The following is a 19,581-nucleotide window of genomic DNA, read 5'->3' as shown; positions in this document are numbered from 1 at the left end:
ACATATCTCCTCTTGCCATTTAGATAATTGTATTTGTTCTTCATTCTTCCCAAAAATTTAACCTCACTACAATACCGAGCTAAAAAATTGGAAACAGTCTCATCCGGAACTTTAGGGTTATACATGTGCACAACCACATACTTATATGTCTGCTGGAACAGAGTTTCCAGTGCAATAAACTCTAGGCATTTCAATTCCTTTTCTTCCTTCATTCGTACCAACTCCATGTAGACTCTCTGGCAAATACTCAAAGAAACAAAAGTGATATCATAAATTCCTTGTTTCTGAAAATCCTGCAGTGCCAATACATCCGTTACCTTCAAGCCATTAATGTTCTTCAAGACATCAACGCAAACTTGGTCCAAACCGATTTCTCCTTCATGACCTGCAGCCACCTTCAGACGGACCGAGTCCTCTAATCCACGTGTTTTCTCCACCATTTTTACAGCAGATAAACACAATCGCCGCTCAATCGCACACTAGGGCCCCACAAGGGGGAACCCCAGTCACAACTGCCCTCCAAACAACACCAGCAGCAGAAAACCACCACTGATCTTGCCAAAAGGCCGAGAAGCGATAAACAGAATTGGTTTCAAACTACGGAGCCACCCAAGGATCCTGAAAAGTCCATTTGTGGAGATGAGCTCCTGGACTCCCGTTAAGAAGACATGTTGTCAACCTCTAGATCCCTTACATGCCTGCACTTTTCGGCTTGCTGCTGCTGCAATCCACGCGTTTTAGATCTGCATAACTCCACCTCTTTAAACACAGCACCTTCACCCCCTGCTGTTCCCACCCGCCTCAACACCGTTGGAAGGGAGGAGAACCAATTAAGGCGGGGGGTGGGGTGGAACGAGCAGCTGTCTACCCTTAGCAGGAGGGCTCCTGATTACATACCTCTCCTGCTGCTGCTGCTGCTGGCTGTCCAGCAGCAGACTGAAGGTGGCTGCTGCTGTGCACAGGTATATAAAGGCTCAGAGCCTATTATGACACGCGCAGCCAGCGTTCCATTGCCACATTCCATCTACTGCAGGCAGGATACCTGGCTGGCTGAATGTCGCTGAGAAGCTCACAGAGACCGCCATAAGCAACAGTTTAACAGAATGCCACAGACTAATCAACCAAACTTTTTGGGTTGGGTTCTCTTTTATAGTCTGCAGGCATTAAATGAAAGAAGTCAGTGTTCCAGCAGAAGGAGACAACGTTTCAGAAAAGGCATTGTAGCAAACCAAAAAAGAAATTTTAAGCGCAGCAGAGTAACCAGCGCACATACCTGTTAGCTCAGGTGAGTTTAAAAGGCTGCTGTTGATAACAAGGGCATTTGCTAAATAGATGGTGTGTGTGCAACAATATACTGAAAGGTCAATTATATTGTGCAGCTTATCTCACCACCTGTAGTTATTTAGGTGAAAGCTCCAAAATGCTTGCCTAATATGTCTGTTTATCCAAAAGGAAGTAAAAAGGGAGAGCTAGAAAGATAGCATTGCATCACATTACATGGCAATGCAATGCACAGTTGCTGAAGTTGAACCAAAATGAGCTTGTAATCTGGCTTCTGCAACTTTGAACATGAAAAATCCAATGAGGAGAAGAAAAGCAAAGCCAAAGAGTCCATCCCAAAATCCGACAAACAAGCAAAATGAACAAAAAACATTGAATTCAATTCTTTCTGATTTTAGAAACTGCATTAAAGAAGGGGTGCACCGGTCCTGGAGATACTGCAATACCAGGTCAATGCGTGGAGTGGACAGAGCAAGCTCTTTTTCCATCTCCCTGTTCTAAAAATCCATTTAATATATGGTCCCCAGATAGGGGACGTATCAGATATTAAACTGATAAGAACAGATACTACACTTGATCTTAGCCAAAAGGCCGAGAAGCGATAACCAGAATTGGTTTCAAACTACGGAGCCACCCAAGGATCCTGAAAAGTCCATTTGTGGAGATGAGCTCCTGGACTCCCGTTAAGAAGACATGTTGTCAACCTCTAGATCCCTTACATGCCTGCACTTTTCGGCTTGCTGCTGCTGCAATCCACGCGTTTTAGATCTGCATAACTCCACCTCTTTAAACACAGCACCTTCACCCCCTGCTGTTCCCACCCGCCTCAACACCGTTGGAAGGGAGGAGAACCAATTAAGGCGGGGGGTGGGGTGGAACAAGCAGCTGTCTACCCTTAGCAGGAGGGCTCCTGATTACATACCTCTCCTGCTGCTGCTGCTGGCTGTCCAGCAGCAGACTGAAGGTGGCTGCTGCTGTGCACAGGTATATAAAGGCTCAGAGCCTATTATGACACGCGCAGCCAGCGTTCCATAGCCACATTCCATCTACTGCAGGCAGGATACCTGGCTGGCTGAATGTCGCTGAGAAGCTCACAGAGACCGCCATAAGCAACAGTTTAACAGAATGCCACAGACTAATCAACCAAACTTTTTGGGTTGGGTTCTCTTTTATAGTCTGCAGGCATTAAATGAAAGAAGTCAGTGTTCCAGCAGAAGGAGACAACGTTTCAGAAAAGGCATTGTAGCAAACCAAAAAAGAAATTTTAAGCGCAGCAGAGTAACCAGCGCACATACCTGTTAGCTCAGGTGAGTTTAAAAGGCTGCTGTTGATAACAAGGGCATTTGCTAAATAGATGGTGTGTGTGCAACAATATACTGAAAGGTCAATTATATTGTGCAGCTTATCTCACCACCTGTAGTTATTTAGGTGAAAGCTCCAAAATGCTTGCCTAATATGTCTGTTTATCCAAAAGGAAGTAAAAAGGGAGAGCTAGAAAGATAGCATTGCATCACATTACATGGCAATGCAATGCACAGTTGCTGAAGTTGAACCAAAATGAGCTTGTAATCTGGCTTCTGCAACTTTGAACATGAAAAATCCAATGAGGAGAAGAAAAGCAAAGCCAAAAAGTCCATCCCAAAATCCGACAAACAAGCAAAATGAACAAAAAACATTGAATTCAATTCTTTCTGATTTTAGAAACTGCATTAAAGAAGGGGTGCACCGGTCCTGGAGATACTGCAATACCAGGTCAATGCGTGGAGTGGACAGAGCAAGCTCTTTTTCCATCTCCCTGTTCTAAAAATCCATTTAATATATGGTCCCCAGATAGGGGACGTATCAGATATTAAACTGATAAGAACAGATACTACACTTGATCTTAGCCAAAAGGCCGAGAAGCGATAACCAGAATTGGTTTCAAACTACGGAGCCACCCAAGGATCCTGAAAAGTCCATTTGTGGAGATGAGCTCCTGGACTCCCGTTAAGAAGACATGTTGTCAACCTCTAGATCCCTTACATGCCTGCACTTTTCGGCTTGCTGCTGCTGCAATACACGCGTTTTAGATCTGCATAACTCCACCTCTTTAAACACAGCACCTTCACCCCCTGCTGTTCCCACCCGCCTCAACACCGTTGGAAGGGAGGAGAACCAATTAAGGCGGGGGGTGGGGTGGAACGAGCAGCTGTCTACCCTTAGCAGGAGGGCTCCTGATTACATACCTCTCCTGCTGCTGCTGCTGCTGGCTGTCCAGCAGCAGACTGAAGGTGGCTGCTGCTGTGCACAGGTATATAAAGGCTCAGAGCCTATTATGACACGCGCAGCCAGCGTTCCATTGCCACATTCCATCTACTGCAGGCAGGATACCTGGCTGGCTGAATGTCGCTGAGAAGCTCACAGAGACCGCCATAAGCAACAGTTTAACAGAATGCCACAGACTAATCAACCAAACTTTTTGGGTTGGGTTCTCTTTTATAGTCTGCAGGCATTAAATGAAAGAAGTCAGTGTTCCAGCAGAAGGAGACAACGTTTCAGAAAAGGCATTGTAGCAAACCAAAAAAGAAATTTTAAGCGCAGCAGAGTAACCAGCGCACATACCTGTTAGCTCAGGTGAGTTTAAAAGGCTGCTGTTGATAACAAGGGCATTTGCTAAATAGATGGTGTGTGTGCAACAATATACTGAAAGGTCAATTATATTGTGCAGCTTATCTCACCACCTGTAGTTATTTAGGTGAAAGCTCCAAAATGCTTGCCTAATATGTCTGTTTATCCAAAAGGAAGTAAAAAGGGAGAGCTAGAAAGATAGCATTGCATCACATTACATGGCAATGCAATGCACAGTTGCTGAAGTTGAACCAAAATGAGCTTGTAATCTGGCTTCTGCAACTTTGAACATGAAAAATCCAATGAGGAGAAGAAAAGCAAAGCCAAAGAGTCCATCCCAAAATCCGACAAACAAGCAAAATGAACAAAAAACATTGAATTCAATTCTTTCTGATTTTAGAAACTGCATTAAAGAAGGGGTGAACCGGTCCTGGAGATACTGCAATACCAGGTCAATGCGTGGAGTGGACAGAGCAAGCTCTTTTTCCATCTCCCTGTTCTAAAAATCCATTTAATATATGGTCCCCAGATAGGGGACGTATCAGATATTAAACTGATAAGAACAGATACTACACTTGATCTTAGCCAAAAGGCCGAGAAGCGATAACCAGAATTGGTTTCAAACTACGGAGCCACCCAAGGATCCTGAAAAGTCCATTTGTGGAGATGAGCTCCTGGACTCCCGTTAAGAAGACATGTTGTCAACCTCTAGATCCCTTACATGCCTGCACTATTCGGCTTGCTGCTGCTGCAATCCACGCGTTTTAGATCTGCATAACTCCACCTCTTTAAACACAGCACCTTCACCCCCTGCTGTTCCCACCCGCCTCAACACCGTTGGAAGGGAGGAGAACCAATTAAGGCGGGGGGTGGGGTGGAACGAGCAGCTGTCTACCCTTAGCAGGAGGGCTCCTGATTACATACCTCTCCTGCTGCTGCTGCTGCTGGCTGTCCAGCAGCAGACTGAAGGTGGCTGCTGCTGTGCACAGGTATATAAAGGCTCAGAGCCTATTATGACACGCGCAGCCAGCGTTCCATTGCCACATTCCATCTACTGCAGGCAGGATACCTGGCTGGCTGAATGTCGCTGAGAAGCTCACAGAGACCGCCATAAGCAACAGTTTAACAGAATGCCACAGACTAATCAACCAAACTTTTTGGGTTGGGTTCTCTTTTATAGTCTGCAGGCATTAAATGAAAGAAGTCAGTGTTCCAGCAGAAGGAGACAACGTTTCAGAAAAGGCATTGTAGCAAACCAAAAAAGAAATTTTAAGCGCAGCAGAGTAACCAGCGCACATACCTGTTAGCTCAGGTGAGTTTAAAAGGCTGCTGTTGATAACAAGGGCATTTGCTAAATAGATGGTGTGTGTGCAACAATATACTGAAAGGTCAATTATATTGTGCAGCTTATCTCACCACCTGTAGTTATTTAGGTGAAAGCTCCAAAATGCTTGCCTAATATGTCTGTTTATCCAAAAGGAAGTAAAAAGGGAGAGCTAGAAAGATAGCATTGCATCACATTACATGGCAATGCAATGCACAGTTGCTGAAGTTGAACCAAAATGAGCTTGTAATCTGGCTTCTGCAACTTTGAACATGAAAAATCCAATGAGGAGAAGAAAAGCAAAGCCAAAGAGTCCATCCCAAAATCCGACAAACAAGCAAAATGAACAAAAAACATTGAATTCAATTCTTTCTGATTTTAGAAACTGCATTAAAGAAGGGGTGCACCGGTCCTGGAGATACTGCAATACCAGGTCAATGCGTGGAGTGGACAGAGCAAGCTCTTTTTCCATCTCCCTGTTCTAAAAATCAATTTAATGTATGGTCCCCAGATAGGGGACGTATCAGATATTAAACTGATAAGAACAGATACTACACTTGATCTTAGCCAAAAGGCCGAGAAGCGATAACCAGAATTGGTTTCAAACTACGGAGCCACCCAAGGATCCTGAAAAGTCCATTTGTGGAGATGAGCTCCTGGACTCCCGTTAAGAAGACATGTTGTCAACCTCTAGATCCCTTACATGCCTGCACTTTTCGGCTTGCTGCTGCTGCAATCCACGCGTTTTAGATCTGCATAACTCCACCTCTTTAAACACAGCACCTTCACCCCCTGCTGTTCCCACCCGCCTCAACACCGTTGGAACGGAGGAGAGCCAATTAAGGCGGGGGGTGGGGTGGAACGAGCAGCTGTCTACCCTTAGCAGGAGGGCTCCTGATTACATACCTCTCCTGCTGCTGCTGCTGCTGGCTGTCCAGCAGCAGACTGAAGGTGGCTGCTGCTGTGCACAGGTATATAAAGGCTCAGAGCCTATTATGACACGCGCAGCCAGCGTTCCATTGCCACATTCCATCTACTGCAGGCAGGATACCTGGCTGGCTGAATGTCGCTGAGAAGCTCACAGAGACCGCCATAAGCAACAGTTTAACAGAATGCCACAGACTAATCAACCAAACTTTTTGGGTTGGGTTCTCTTTTATAGTCTGCAGGCATTAAATGAAAGAAGTCAGTGTTCCAGCAGAAGGAGACAACGTTTCAGAAAAGGCATTGTAGCAAACCAAAAAAGAAATTTTAAGCGCAGCAGAGTAACCAGCGCACATACCTGTTAGCTCAGGTGAGTTTAAAAGGCTGCTGTTGATAACAAGGGCATTTGCTAAATAGATGGTGTGTGTGCAACAATATACTGAAAGGTCAATTATATTGTGCAGCTTATCTCACCACCTGTAGTTATTTAGGTGAAAGCTCCAAAATGCTTGCCTAATATGTCTGTTTATCCAAAAGGAAGTAAAAAGGGAGAGCTAGAAAGATAGCATTGCATCACATTACATGGCAATGCAATGCACAGTTGCTGAAGTTGAACCAAAATGAGCTTGTAATCTGGCTTCTGCAACTTTGAACATGAAAAATCCAATGAGGAGAAGAAAAGCAAAGCCAAAGAGTCCATCCCAAAATCCGACAAACAAGCAAAATGAACAAAAAACATTGAATTCAATTCTTTCTGATTTTAGAAACTGCATTAAAGAAGGGGTGCACCGGTCCTGGAGATACTGCAATACCAGGTCAATGCGTGGAGTGGACAGAGCAAGCTCTTTTTCCATCTCCCTGTTCTAAAAATCCATTTAATATATGGTCCCCAGATAGGGGACGTATCAGATATTAAACTGATAAGAACAGATACTACACTTGATCTTAGCCAAAAGGCCGAGAAGCGATAACCAGAATTGGTTTCAAACTACGGAGCCACCCAAGGATCCTGAAAAGTCCATTTGTGGAGATGAGCTCCTGGACTCCCATTAAGAAGACATGTTGTCAACCTCTAGATCCCTTACATGCCTGCACTTTTCGGCTTGCTGCTGCTGCAATCCACGCGTTTTAGATCTGCATAACTCCACCTCTTTAAACACAGCACCTTCACCCCCTGCTGTTCCCACCCGCCTCAACACCGTTGGAAGGGAGGAGAACCAATTAAGGCGGGGGGTGGGGTGGAACGAGCAGCTGTCTACCCTTAGCAGGAGGGCTCCTGATTACATACCTCTCCTGCTGCTGCTGCTGCTGGCTGTCCAGCAGCAGACTGAAGGTGGCTGCTGCTGTGCACAGGTATATAAAGGCTCAGAGCCTATTATGACACGCGCAGCCAGCGTTCCATTGCCACATTCCATCTACTGCAGGCAGGATACCTGGCTGGCTGAATGTCGCTGAGAAGCTCACAGAGACCGCCATAAGCAACAGTTTAACAGAATGCCACAGACTAATCAACCAAACTTTTTGGGTTGGGTTCTCTTTTATAGTCTGCAGGCATTAAATGAAAGAAGTCAGTGTTCCAGCAGAAGGAGACAACGTTTCAGAAAAGGCATTGTAGCAAACCAAAAAAGAAATTTTAAGCGCAGCAGAGTAACCAGCGCACATACCTGTTAGCTCAGGTGAGTTTAAAAGGCTGCTGTTGATAACAAGGGCATTTGCTAAATAGATGGTGTGTGTGCAACAATATACTGAAAGGTCAATTATATTGTGCAGCTTATCTCACCACCTGTAGTTATTTAGGTGAAAGCTCCAAAATGCTTGCCTAATATGTCTGTTTATCCAAAAGGAAGTAAAAAGGGAGAGCTAGAAAGACAGCATTGCATCACATTACATGGCAATGCAATGCACAGTTGCTGAAGTTGAACCAAAATGAGCTTGTAATCTGGCTTCTGCAACTTTGAACATGAAAAATCCAATGAGGAGAAGAAAAGCAAAGCCAAAGAGTCCATCCCAAAATCCGACAAACAAGCAAAATGAACAAAAAACATTGAATTCAATTCTTTCTGATTTTAGAAACTGCATTAAAGAAGGGGTGCACCGGTCCTGGAGATACTGCAATACCAGGTCAATGCGTGGAGTGGACAGAGCAAGCTCTTTTTCCATCTCCCTGTTCTAAAAATCCATTTAATATATGGTCCCCAGATAGGGGACGTATCAGATATTAAACTGATAAGAACAGATACTACACTTGATCTTAGCCAAAAGGCCGAGAAGCGATAACCAGAATTGGTTTCAAACTACGGAGCCACCCAAGGATCCTGAAAAGTCCATTTGTGGAGATGAGCTCCTGGACTCCCGTTAAGAAGACATGTTGTCAACCTCTAGATCCCTTACATGCCTGCACTTTTCGGCTTGCTGCTGCTGCAATCCACGCGTTTTAGATCTGCATAACTCCACCTCTTTAAACACAGCACCTTCACCCCCTGCTGTTCCCACCCGCCTCAACACCGTTGGAAGGGAGGAGAACCAATTAAGGTGGGGGGTGGGGTGGAACGAGCAGCTGTCTACCCTTAGCAGGAGGGCTCCTGATTACATACCTCTCCTGCTGCTGCTGCTGCTGGCTGTCCAGCAGCAGACTGAAGGTGGCTGCTGCTGTGCACAGGTATATAAAGGCTCAGAGCCTATTATGACACGCGCAGCCAGCGTTCCATTGCCACATTCCATCTACTGCAGGCAGGATACCTGGCTGGCTGAATGTCGCTGAGAAGCTCACAGAGACCGCCATAAGCAACAGTTTAACAGAATGCCACAGACTAATCAACCAAACTTTTTGGGTTGGGTTCTCTTTTATAGTCTGCAGGCATTAAATGAAAGAAGTCAGTGTTCCAGCAGAAGGAGACAACGTTTCAGAAAAGGCATTGTAGCAAACCAAAAAAGAAATTTTAAGCGCAGCAGAGTAACCAGCGCACATACCTGTTAGCTCAGGTGAGTTTAAAAGGCTGCTGTTGATAACAAGGGCATTTGCTAAATAGATGGTGTGTGTGCAACAATATACTGAAAGGTCAATTATATTGTGCAGCTTATCTCACCACCTGTAGTTATTTAGGTGAAAGCTCCAAAATGCTTGCCTAATATGTCTGTTTATCCAAAAGGAAGTAAAAAGGGAGAGCTAGAAAGATAGCATTGCATCACATTACATGGCAATGCAATGCACAGTTGCTGAAGTTGAACCAAAATGAGCTTGTAATCTGGCTTCTGCAACTTTGAACATGAAAAATCCAATGAGGAGAAGAAAAGCAAAGCCAAAGAGTCCATCCCAAAATCCGAAAAACAAGCAAAATGAACAAAAAACATTGAATTCAATTCTTTCTGATTTTAGAAACTGCATTAAAGAAGGGGTGCACCGGTCCTGGAGATACTGCAATACCAGGTCAATGCGTGGAGTGGACAGAGCAAGCTCTTTTTCCATCTCCCTGTTCTAAAAATCCATTTAATATATGGTCCCCAGATAGGGGACGTATCAGATATTAAACTGATAAGAACAGATCAGGTTTCAACATATTTTATTAAGTGCGTAAAAGATGGTTTACAATCAAAAACAACAACACAAACAGTACATTATTAAAACACAGAATTCCACCCATAAAAACCCCATATACGATTGGCATCCCTTCTCCCAATACATTTGACATCCCTCAAGTAATAAATATACATCTGGCTAAAAGCAATTTTAAGACAATCCTTCACAGAAATAGCATCACGTTTAAAAAGTAAAATATTGCGTGCCTTCCAAAGGGCGTCTTTAAAACAGTTAATCATACACCAACATATACAATACTGTTGAGGGGTCGGACATTTAAAAAGGCCATATAAAACATATTCATGGTTAAAATCTCTTAAACCGCAAGTCCATTTTAAAAGAATCCCAACTTTGTGCCAAAGTTCCTGTGCAAATGGGCAATTCCACATAAGGTGCAAGGTGGTTTCGTCATAAACACATGAGTCTCTGGGGCATTTTGCTCTGGCCACCAGGCCTCTCCTGTGTTGAAACTCTCTGGTGGGGAGGCACTGGTGGACCACCATCCATGCGATATCCTTATGTCCATTTGCTAAGAATTTCCCGAAGACATTCTTCCAAACTTGCTTCGACCTCTCTTCTGAGAAATTTACTATGGGGGTCACATCTTCATTCCTCCTCAGAAAAGATAAAAGCTTCTTGCGGTCTTTAAAAATGTCCATATTAAAATCACCAAGGCTATAAAATCGAACAGTCTTTTCTAAGATTGCTTGGTGTTTGGGGGGGCATAGTAAAACAGGGGAATTCAACGACAACTTAAACCATCTTTTAAAAATCATCCCACAAGTATATTTTAAAAAATAACTTAGCGCACTATTACCATTAAAATGTTTGAAACAAAAGCAGAAATAATTTAAATACAAATAAATATGTAAGTCGGGGACATCCCTTCCGCCGTTCATTTTATTCTTCCTCATTATTTCTCGCCTTAATTTTTCCATTTTGGAGTTCCATAAAAACATAAAGATCATCCTAGTCATTTTTTTAATTAAAACATCAGAGGGGGGGTACACCATAGCTATATACAGTATGAGGGGTAACAACACTGATTTTATAATTAAAATTTTCCCCTCCATTGTTAGGGACCTCAAACCCCAAAATGATATTTTCTTTGACATTTTTTCTATGACATTCTCCCAGCTTTGAGTTCCCACATTCTCCTCGTTAAAAACAACTCCAAGAATTTTTACATTGTCTCGTTTTATAGTGAGCTGCGGGAGTTGGGCGGTGTCCCAGGATCCCAAAGTCAGACATTCAGATTTATTTAAATTAAGTTTAAAACCGGATGCCTGGGAAAAAAAATCAATGCGCAACACCGCCCTCCGGAGGGAAGCAGGGTCCACGCACACAACCGTCACGTCATCCATGTAGCCAAAGACTCTCACATCACTGCCACCTCCGCCAGGAACAGGAACCCCTCTAATCACTTTGTCTTTTCTTATTGCGCTCAGCAGGGGCTCCATGGCGCAGATGAACAGGATGGGCGACAAGGGGCATCCCTGCTTCACTCCGGACTCAAGGGGAACTCCATCTGTTAAAAAGCCATTAAGAGAAATTTGACTAAAACAATTTTTATATAAAATCTTAATACAATTTAAAAGCATATTAGGGATACCCATTCTTTTTAAAACTCTAAAAAGAAATCTATGAGAGACTCTATCGAAAGCTTTTTCAAAATCTAGGGCTAAAAGGGCTACATTTTGACCCCGGTCTCTGGAATACCAAATTACATCCCTTAATACGTTTAAAACCTCTGAAATACTTCTGCCTGGTACACTACAAACCTGCTCAGGCTGGATTAGTTTGGCAATGACATTCCTGAGCCGGTTTGCAACCACCTTAGCAAGTACCTTGTAATCAACGTTTAGGAGAGTTATGGGTCTCCAATTCGCTAGAGCACTGCGATCACCTTTTTTATATATCAAAGACACCACTCCTCTCCTCCACGAAAATGGCAACTGTTCAGAAATAAAAACTTCTTTAAAAAGCATAAAAAGGTCCTCTTTTAAAATGTCCCAAAAAGTAAGATAAAACTCTACAGGTAGTCCATCACACCCAGGTGCTTTGCCCTTAGAGAAACTTTTAAAAACATAAAATAATTCCTCTAAAACAATATCGCGTTCTAAAAACTCCTGGTCTGTAAAATTTAACTTAAAATCGAGATCATTAAGAGCATCAGATAAAAAGGACTCATCTATACACTTTTTACTAAAAAGATGCTTATAAAAGTTAAAAGTAGCATTCAACATTCCCTGCATAGATGTTTCACCCTCTAGATTTGTGATCACTTCTCTTTTATCCATGACTTTTTTGAAGAAGAAGCGAGAGCACTTCTCCCCCTCCTCCAAGTGCTGCACTCTAGAGTTAAAAATAATCTCTTTCCCCTTTGTGTCTATGCAGTTCTGGATTTCAGTTTTTAGGCTAGCAATATCATCTCCCACCTCCACCCCTAGCTCTTTGAATTTAAAAAGTGTTTGTAGTTTGGTGTTAAGATCACTAAAACATCTTTTTTTCTCTCTAGCTTTACGTCTCCCTGCTTTTATAAAAAACATTCTGACTTTTTTTTTCAAATTTTCCCACCAGGTTACCATAGGGGCATCAGAAGGTTTTTGTCGCCGCCAGGCTTGATAGGCTTTACCAAAGTCTTGTCGAATCAGAGGGTCCTCCAGCAGGTAAGTACTTAGACGCCAGAGGCCCCTGTTGACCCTCTGTTCATCCCGGTATTCTAGGTGCACCTCCAAGCCCTTATGGTCAGAAAATATATTTGATGTTAAAACACATTTTACAGGGTTAAAATCATCTGATAGGAAAATAAAATCGATCCTGGAGGACACCCCTCTTCCGGACCACGTATAACCAGGGTCCGTCGGCAGGAGTGACCTCCACGCATCGCATAATTTAAAATCAGTTATAAAATCTTTCAATAGATGACATGACTTATCCAATTTGCGTAAAGGGTCACCCCCCGCTCGTTGTTCACTAGCACAAAGACAATTAAAATCACCCCCTACGATCAGGGGAGATGACCCAGTACAGTACAATGGCAATATCCCAAATAAATTAATTCTCTCTTGCTTATCAGGGGGAGCATAAATATTTATTACACGTAGGGTAAAACCATTAAATTTAAAATGCACTAAAACCACTCTGCCTGGTACTATTTCTGTGACAGCATTTACAGTAATATTTCTCCCACGACAGAGGAAGCCCACCCCCGCTGACTTGTTGTCATTGGAGCCAGACCAGATGGAGGGCCCCAGTCTCCAATCTGTCTTGATGTCATTATAATTTAGTGCATGTTGTATCCCGCATTCCTGTAATAAACAAATGTCAAAGTCAGCGGTTTCTAAATACTTGAATAGAGCAGCCCTACGAACTGGGCTCTTTAATGACCTCACATTCAGTGAGACAAGTCTTAATGTCGGCATTCATAGGTCAGGGTGGTGGATCTTCCATGAGGACACCTGACTCAAAGCCCTGTATGTCAAATTGCTCCAGGACATCCGGGCTAGAGGACCCAAACGACTCGATATTCTGTGAGCCGGCGGTTGCCCCCTCGTAGGTCACGGTTCCCAGCCACATTCCAGGAGACGCTGGGGCTTCGACATTCCGTCTCTTTTTCGGGGCAGACTCCACCAGGTCACTGGTACAGTCCTCCTCTTCCTCCACCTCCTCCAGCGGGAGAGACTGGTCCATCAGGATAAGATCACCAACACCGATTCCCTGATGTTCGCCACCTAGAAGCAAAGCCCCCTCATCTGGCTGGCTAATCGCCCTGGAAGATCCTGAGGCCATCGCTGCGTGGTCCCCTGTAGCCAACCGCACAGGGGCACCACCCTCCAGCCCAACAGGATCGGTATCGGGAACCATCGACACGGAGGATACCCTCCCAGAAGGAGGACCCCTCCGCTCCGGTCCATGCGAGGTCCGCCCATCGTTAAGGGACTTCGATGCAGGGGCCGCCCCAGAGGGGCCTCCGGCTCCCTGCTCCATCCCAGCCTTCTCGCCCTTCGAACCGCCCTCCGACGCCGGCCCGCCAGTGAAGACCGGCGGGCGCATCGGCTCAGCTGCAGAAGATGCAGCTTCTGCGTAGGTCCTGGTCCTGGTCCTGTTGGGGCATCCTCGGAACATGTGCCCCGCCTCACCACAAAGATTGCATTTCCTCCCAACGGGACAGTCCTTCATTAAATGTCCGTAACAGCTGCAATTATTGCAGCGGTCTACTTTCCTGCCCGTGCAGGACGTTTGGGTATGACCCATTTGTCCACAGTTCCTGCAACATACCGGCATTCCAGGGTAAAATAAGTAGCCTCTGCTCTTACCGATCACAAATGTTGAGGGAGGGTGTAGCATTCCTCCCACTCCGCTTGGGTCCCTCTTTAGACGGGCCATGTACCTCCTCTTGCCGCACCAGAAGCCTACCGCGTTCTTCACAGTGCCCAGGTATCTCAGATCGTCACAATAACGGATAAGGTAGGTCGAGATGTCTGCAGCTTCCACAAAGGGGTTCGGGAAATGCACCACGATAGGGATCTCGTCATAGGCATACAAGAGACAAAAGGTTAGTCCATCCAATTCATCCAAGTAGTTTTTCTCATTTACCTTTTGTACGAGTTGGTGACAGCATCCCTGGCTCTTGAAGGTGATGGTGTAAGTCCCCTTGTACTCATTGTCCTGGAAGCAGAATATGTCTTCCCGCCGAAACTCCAGAACTCCAAGCAGAATCCTATGGCAGATGTAATACAAATTCTTCTCCGTCCTCGATCCTGCTCCAACTTCAATCCTCACGGTGTTCCGCATCCGGGCATCACCCGATGAATATGTGAGCGTTGCCGGCATCCTTCACTCAGGAACGTACCGACTCTTCTCTCTGAAAGGCGCAAGCCTTCATGGGATCCCTTCCCGTTGCTCCCGGACTAATCCTTCCTCCCAATAGCAGCAGGGGGGTTAAGTCCCTCCGAAAAGGAACGATCCCCCCAGGCCGAGAGAAAGGGTACCAAGAGCACCTCACAGGCAAGACCACACAGGTAAACCTGATAGATCGTGCCAAAAGGCCGAGAAGCGATAACCAGAATTGGTTTCAAACTACGGAGCCACCCAAGGATCCTGAAAAGTCCATTTGTGGAGATGAGCTCCTGGACTCCCGTTAAGAAGACATGTTGTCAACCTCTAGATCCCTTACATGCCTGCACTTTTCGGCTTGCTGCTGCTGCAATCCACGCGTTTTAGATCTGCATAACTCCACCTCTTTAAACACAGCACCTTCACCCCCTGCTGTTCCCACCCGCCTCAACACCGTTGGAAGGGAGGAGAACCAATTAAGGCGGGGGGTGGGGTGGAACGAGCAGCTGTCTACCCTTAGCAGGAGGGCTCCTGATTACATACCTCTCCTGCTGCTGCTGCTGCTGGCTGTCCAGCAGCAGACTGAAGGTGGCTGCTGCTGTGCACAGGTATATAAAGGCTCAGAGCCTATTATGACACGCGCAGCCAGCGTTCCATTGCCACATTCCATCTACTGCAGGCAGGATACCTGGCTGGCTGAATGTCGCTGAGAAGCTCACAGAGACCGCCATAAGCAACAGTTTAACAGAATGCCACAGACTAATCAACCAAACTTTTTGGGTTGGGTTCTCTTTTATAGTCTGCAGGCATTAAATGAAAGAAGTCAGTGTTCCAGCAGAAGGAGACAACGTTTCAGAAAAGGCATTGTAGCAAACCAAAAAAGAAATTTTAAGCGCAGCAGAGTAACCAGCGCACATACCTGTTAGCTCAGGTGAGTTTAAAAGGCTGCTGTTGATAACAAGGGCATTTGCTAAATAGATGGTGTGTGTGCAACAATATACTGAAAGGTCAATTATATTGTGCAGCTTATCTCACCACCTGTAGTTATTTAGGTGAAAGCTCCAAAATGCTTGCCTAATATGTCTGTTTATCCAAAAGGAAGTAAAAAGGGAGAGCTAGAAAGATAGCATTGCATCACATTACATGGCAATGCAATGCACAGTTGCTGAAGTTGAACCAAAATGAGCTTGTAATCTGGCTTCTGCAACTTTGAACATGAAAAATCCAATGAGGAGAAGAAAAGCAAAGCCAAAGAGTCCATCCCAAAATCCGACAAACAAGCAAAATGAACAAAAAACATTGAATTCAATTCTTTCTGATTTTAGAAACTGCATTAAAGAAGGGGTGCACCGGTCCTGGAGATACTGCAATACCAGGTCAATGCGTGGAGTGGAAGGAGCAAGCTCTTTTTCCATCTCCCTGTTCTAAAAATCCATTTAATATATGGTCCCCAGATAGGGGACGTATCAGATATTAAACTGATAAGAACAGATACTACACTTGATCTTAGCCAAAAGGCCGAGAAGCGATAACCAGAATTGGTTTCAAACTACGGAGCCACCCAAGGATCCTGAAAAGTCCATTTGTGGAGATGAGCTCCTGGACTCCCGTTAAGAAGACATGTTGTCAACCTCTAGATCCCTTACATGCCTGCACTTTTCGGCTTGCTGCTGCTGCAATCCACGCGTTTTAGATCTGCATAACTCCACCTCTTTAAACACAGCACCTTCACCCCCTGCTGTTCCCACCCGCCTCAACACCGTTGGAAGGGAGGAGAACCAATTAAGGCGGGGGGTGGGGTGGAACGAGCAGCTGTCTACCCTTAGCAGGAGGGCTCCTGATTACATACCTCTCCTGCTGCTGCTGCTGCTGGCTGTCCAGCAGCAGACTGAAGGTGGCTGCTGCTGTGCACAGGTATATAAAGGCTCAGAGCCTATTATGACACGCGCAGCCAGCGTTCCATTGCCACATTCCATCTACTGCAGGCAGGATACCTGGCTGGCTGAATGTCGCTGAGAAGCTCACAGAGACCGCCATAAGCAACAGTTTAACAGAATGCCACAGACTAATCACCCAAACTTTTTGGGTTGGGTTCTCTTTTATAGTCTGCAGGCATTAAATGAAAGAAGTCAGTGTTCCAGCAGAGGGAGACAACGTTTCAGAAAAGGCATTGTAGCAAACCAAAAAAGAAATTTTAAGCGCAGCAGAGTAACCAGCGCACATACCTGTTAGCTCAGGTGAGTTTAAAAGGCTGCTGTTGATAACAAGGGCATTTGCTAAATAGATGGTGTGTGTGCAACAATATACTGAAAGGTCAATTATATTGTGCAGCTTATCTCACCACCTGTAGTTATTTAGGTGAAAGCTCCAAAATGCTTGCCTAATATGTCTGTTTATCCAAAAGGAAGTAAAAAGGGAGAGCTAGAAAGATAGCATTGCATCACATTACATGGCAATGCAATGCACAGTTGCTGAAGTTGAACCAAAATGAGCTTGTAATCTGGCTTCTGCAACTTTGAACATGAAAAATCCAATGAGGAGAAGAAAAGCAAAGCCAAAGAGTCCATCCCAAAATCCGACAAACAAGCAAAATGAACAAAAAACATTGAATTCAATTCTTTCTGATTTTAGAAACTGCATTAAAGAAGGGGTGCACCGGTCCTGGAGATACTGCAATACCAGGTCAATGTGTGGAGTGGACAGAGCAAGCTCTTTTTCCATCTCCCTGTTCTAAAAATCCATTTAATATATGGTCCCCAGATAGGGGACGTATCAGATATTAAACTGATAAGAACAGATTTTTTTTTTTTTTTTTTTATCGAAAGCCCGAATTCGTGTACAAAACCCGAGTGCGCTTAAAAAAGTGACAAGTGCCACAAAAAAAAGTGCACTAGGATGCTGGTCTTCTTGAAACCCTCTCCAAAAGGAGAAGGGTCCCCCAAACCATTCCCCGTCCCTCCGAGCCAGAAGGCCACAGCGAGGAACAGGGACAAATAGCCACCTCCAGCCGGAGCCAGAGGCGACCCAATTTTACCCCCAATACCTGCCCGATTTCTCACCCGAGCAAGGCACTGGGAGCCAAAGACTGTGCTCCCCTCCCGGAAGAGGGGAGCCAACAACGCTCTCCTCCCGAAAGAGGAGAGCCAGTGGGGTTCAGGGGGGAGCGGAACCTGATGGCCACACACTCCCCCCCTAGACCTGCCAAGAGAGGAACCCGTAAGGGAACCGCATCCCGACAAAATCCTAGTAAGGACGTGGACACACGTGAAAAAGTGGACACACAGTGACAAAAAAAAATTAAATAAATAGTGAAGGTTTCACAGTATAATACTGCCCGGACCTTCGACCGGGAATTGAAAAATTCCCCATCCTAAGGCCAGAAGGCCCGGAATAAGGGTGTGTGTGAAGAAAGAAATATTGAAGTGCTAGTGCAAATGTGCCATAAACTCAAGTGGGGTTCCCAATCCCAGTGAGTTAAGGCACCCCAGGGTCACCACTCCTGGGGCACTTCACACTTCGGGCTTTCGATCTTCCCCGGCCCAATGGCGTCGATCCTGGGGGGCCATGCTTTCCACCAGATCACTATATTAGCCACCTGGCGTACTAACAAGCGCCTAAACCCCAGTGTGCATAATGTATCAATCTACTAGGGCGGCCAACATCCAAAACCGCCTTTTCGAAAGATACTACACTTGATCTTAGCCAAAAGGCCGAGAAGCGATAACCAGAATTGGTTTCAAACTACGGAGCCACCCAAGGATCCTGAAAAGTCCATTTGTGGAGATGAGCTCCTGGACTCCCGTTAAGAAGACATGTTGTCAACCTCTAGATCCCTTACATGCCTGCACTTTTCGGCTTGCTGCTGCTGCAATCCACGCGTTTTAGATCTGCATAACTCCACCTCTTTAAACACAGCACCTTCACCCCCTGCTGTTCCCACCCGCCTCAACACCGTTGGAAGGGAGGAGAACCAATTAAGGCAGGGGGTGGGGTGGAACGAGCAGCTGTCTACCCTTAGCAGGAGGGCTCCTGATTACATACCTCTCCTGCTGCTGCTGCTGCTGGCTGTCCAGCAGCAGACTGAAGGTGGCTGCTGCTGTGCACAGGTATATAAAGGCTCAGAGCCTATTATGACACGCGCAGCCAGCGTTCCATTGCCACATTCCATCTACTGCAGGCAGGATACCTGGCTGGCTGAATGTCGCTGAGAAGCTCACAGAGACCGCCATAAGCAACAGTTTAACAGAATGCCACAGACTAATCAACCAAACTTTTTGGGTTGGGTTCTCTTTTATAGTCTGCAGGCATTAAATGAAAGAAGTCAGTGTTCCAGCAGAAGGAGACAACGTTTCAGAAAAGGCATTGTAGCAAACCAAAAAAGAAATTTTAAGCGCAGCAGAGTAACCAGCGCACATACCTGTTAGCTCAGGTGAGTTTAAAAGGCTGCTGTTGATAACAAGGGCATTTGCTAAATAGATGGTGTGTGTGCAACAATATACTGAAAGGTCAATTATATTGTGCAGCTTATCTCACCACCTGTAGTTATTTAGGTGAAAGCTCCAAAATGCTTGCCTAATATGTCTGTTTATCCAAAAGGAAGTAAAAAGGGAGAGCTAGAAAGATAGCATTGCATCACATTACATGGCAATGCAATGCACAGTTGCTGAAGTTGAACCAAAATGAGCTTGTAATCTGGCTTCTGCAACTTTGAACATGAAAAATCCAATGAGGAGAAGAAAAGCAAAGCCAAAGAGTCCATCCCAAAATCCGACAAACAAGCAAAATGAACAAAAAACATTGAATTCAATTCTTTCTGATTTTAGAAACTGCATTAAAGAAGGGGTGCACCGGTCCTGGAGATACTGCAATACCAGGTCAATGCGTGGAGTGGACAGAGCAAGCTCTTTTTCCATCTCCCTGTTCTAAAAATCCATTTAATATATGGTCCCCAGATAGGGGACGTATCAGATATTAAACTGATAAGAACAGATACTACACTTGATCTTAGCCAAAAGGCCGAGAAGCGATA

At 45.1% G+C, this 19,581-nt stretch overlaps 10 non-coding genes and 1 pseudogene across 10 annotated transcripts; all 11 read right to left on the bottom strand.

The window, feature by feature from the left end:
• Positions 1 to 1,693: 1,693 nt before the first annotated feature.
• Positions 1,694 to 1,884, bottom strand: LOC141234405 (U2 spliceosomal RNA). Its single transcript, XR_012300385.1, has one exon. It is a non-coding gene; the product is annotated as a U2 spliceosomal RNA (small nuclear RNA).
• A 1,112-nt stretch (positions 1,885 to 2,996) lies between these two features.
• On the bottom strand, positions 2,997 to 3,187 carry LOC141234404 (U2 spliceosomal RNA). Its single transcript, XR_012300384.1, has one exon. It is a non-coding gene; the product is annotated as a U2 spliceosomal RNA (small nuclear RNA).
• Positions 3,188 to 4,302: 1,115 nt separating this feature from the next.
• LOC141234478 (U2 spliceosomal RNA) lies at positions 4,303 to 4,493 on the bottom strand. The gene has a single exon (XR_012300456.1). It is a non-coding gene; the product is annotated as a U2 spliceosomal RNA (small nuclear RNA).
• A 1,115-nt stretch (positions 4,494 to 5,608) lies between these two features.
• Positions 5,609 to 5,799, bottom strand: LOC141234430 (U2 spliceosomal RNA). Its single transcript, XR_012300409.1, has one exon. It is a non-coding gene; the product is annotated as a U2 spliceosomal RNA (small nuclear RNA).
• A 1,115-nt stretch (positions 5,800 to 6,914) lies between these two features.
• LOC141234403 (U2 spliceosomal RNA) lies at positions 6,915 to 7,105 on the bottom strand. The gene has a single exon (XR_012300383.1). It is a non-coding gene; the product is annotated as a U2 spliceosomal RNA (small nuclear RNA).
• A 1,115-nt stretch (positions 7,106 to 8,220) lies between these two features.
• On the bottom strand, positions 8,221 to 8,411 carry LOC141234402 (U2 spliceosomal RNA). The gene has a single exon (XR_012300382.1). It is a non-coding gene; the product is annotated as a U2 spliceosomal RNA (small nuclear RNA).
• Positions 8,412 to 9,526: 1,115 nt separating this feature from the next.
• LOC141234544 (U2 spliceosomal RNA) lies at positions 9,527 to 9,716 on the bottom strand. Its single transcript, XR_012300517.1, has one exon. It is a non-coding gene; the product is annotated as a U2 spliceosomal RNA (small nuclear RNA).
• Positions 9,717 to 15,891: 6,175 nt separating this feature from the next.
• LOC141234445 (U2 spliceosomal RNA) lies at positions 15,892 to 16,082 on the bottom strand. Its single transcript, XR_012300424.1, has one exon. It is a non-coding gene; the product is annotated as a U2 spliceosomal RNA (small nuclear RNA).
• Positions 16,083 to 17,197: 1,115 nt separating this feature from the next.
• LOC141234617 (U2 spliceosomal RNA) lies at positions 17,198 to 17,383 on the bottom strand. The gene has a single exon (XR_012300572.1). It is a non-coding gene; the product is annotated as a U2 spliceosomal RNA (small nuclear RNA).
• A 711-nt stretch (positions 17,384 to 18,094) lies between these two features.
• LOC141234634 (U2 spliceosomal RNA) lies at positions 18,095 to 18,274 on the bottom strand (annotated as a pseudogene).
• A 1,115-nt stretch (positions 18,275 to 19,389) lies between these two features.
• Positions 19,390 to 19,580, bottom strand: LOC141234401 (U2 spliceosomal RNA). The gene has a single exon (XR_012300381.1). It is a non-coding gene; the product is annotated as a U2 spliceosomal RNA (small nuclear RNA).
• Position 19,581: the final 1 nt, after the last annotated feature.

This window comes from Phyllobates terribilis, unplaced genomic scaffold (assembly GCF_046119375.1).
Source record: "Phyllobates terribilis strain yellow unplaced genomic scaffold, ASM4611937v1 Scaffold_636__1_contigs__length_917067, whole genome shotgun sequence".
Taxonomy (NCBI): Eukaryota; Metazoa; Chordata; class Amphibia; order Anura; family Dendrobatidae; genus Phyllobates; species Phyllobates terribilis.
The sequence above is the reverse complement of the archived record's forward strand: the minus strand, read 5'-3'. Positions and strand labels throughout refer to the sequence as shown.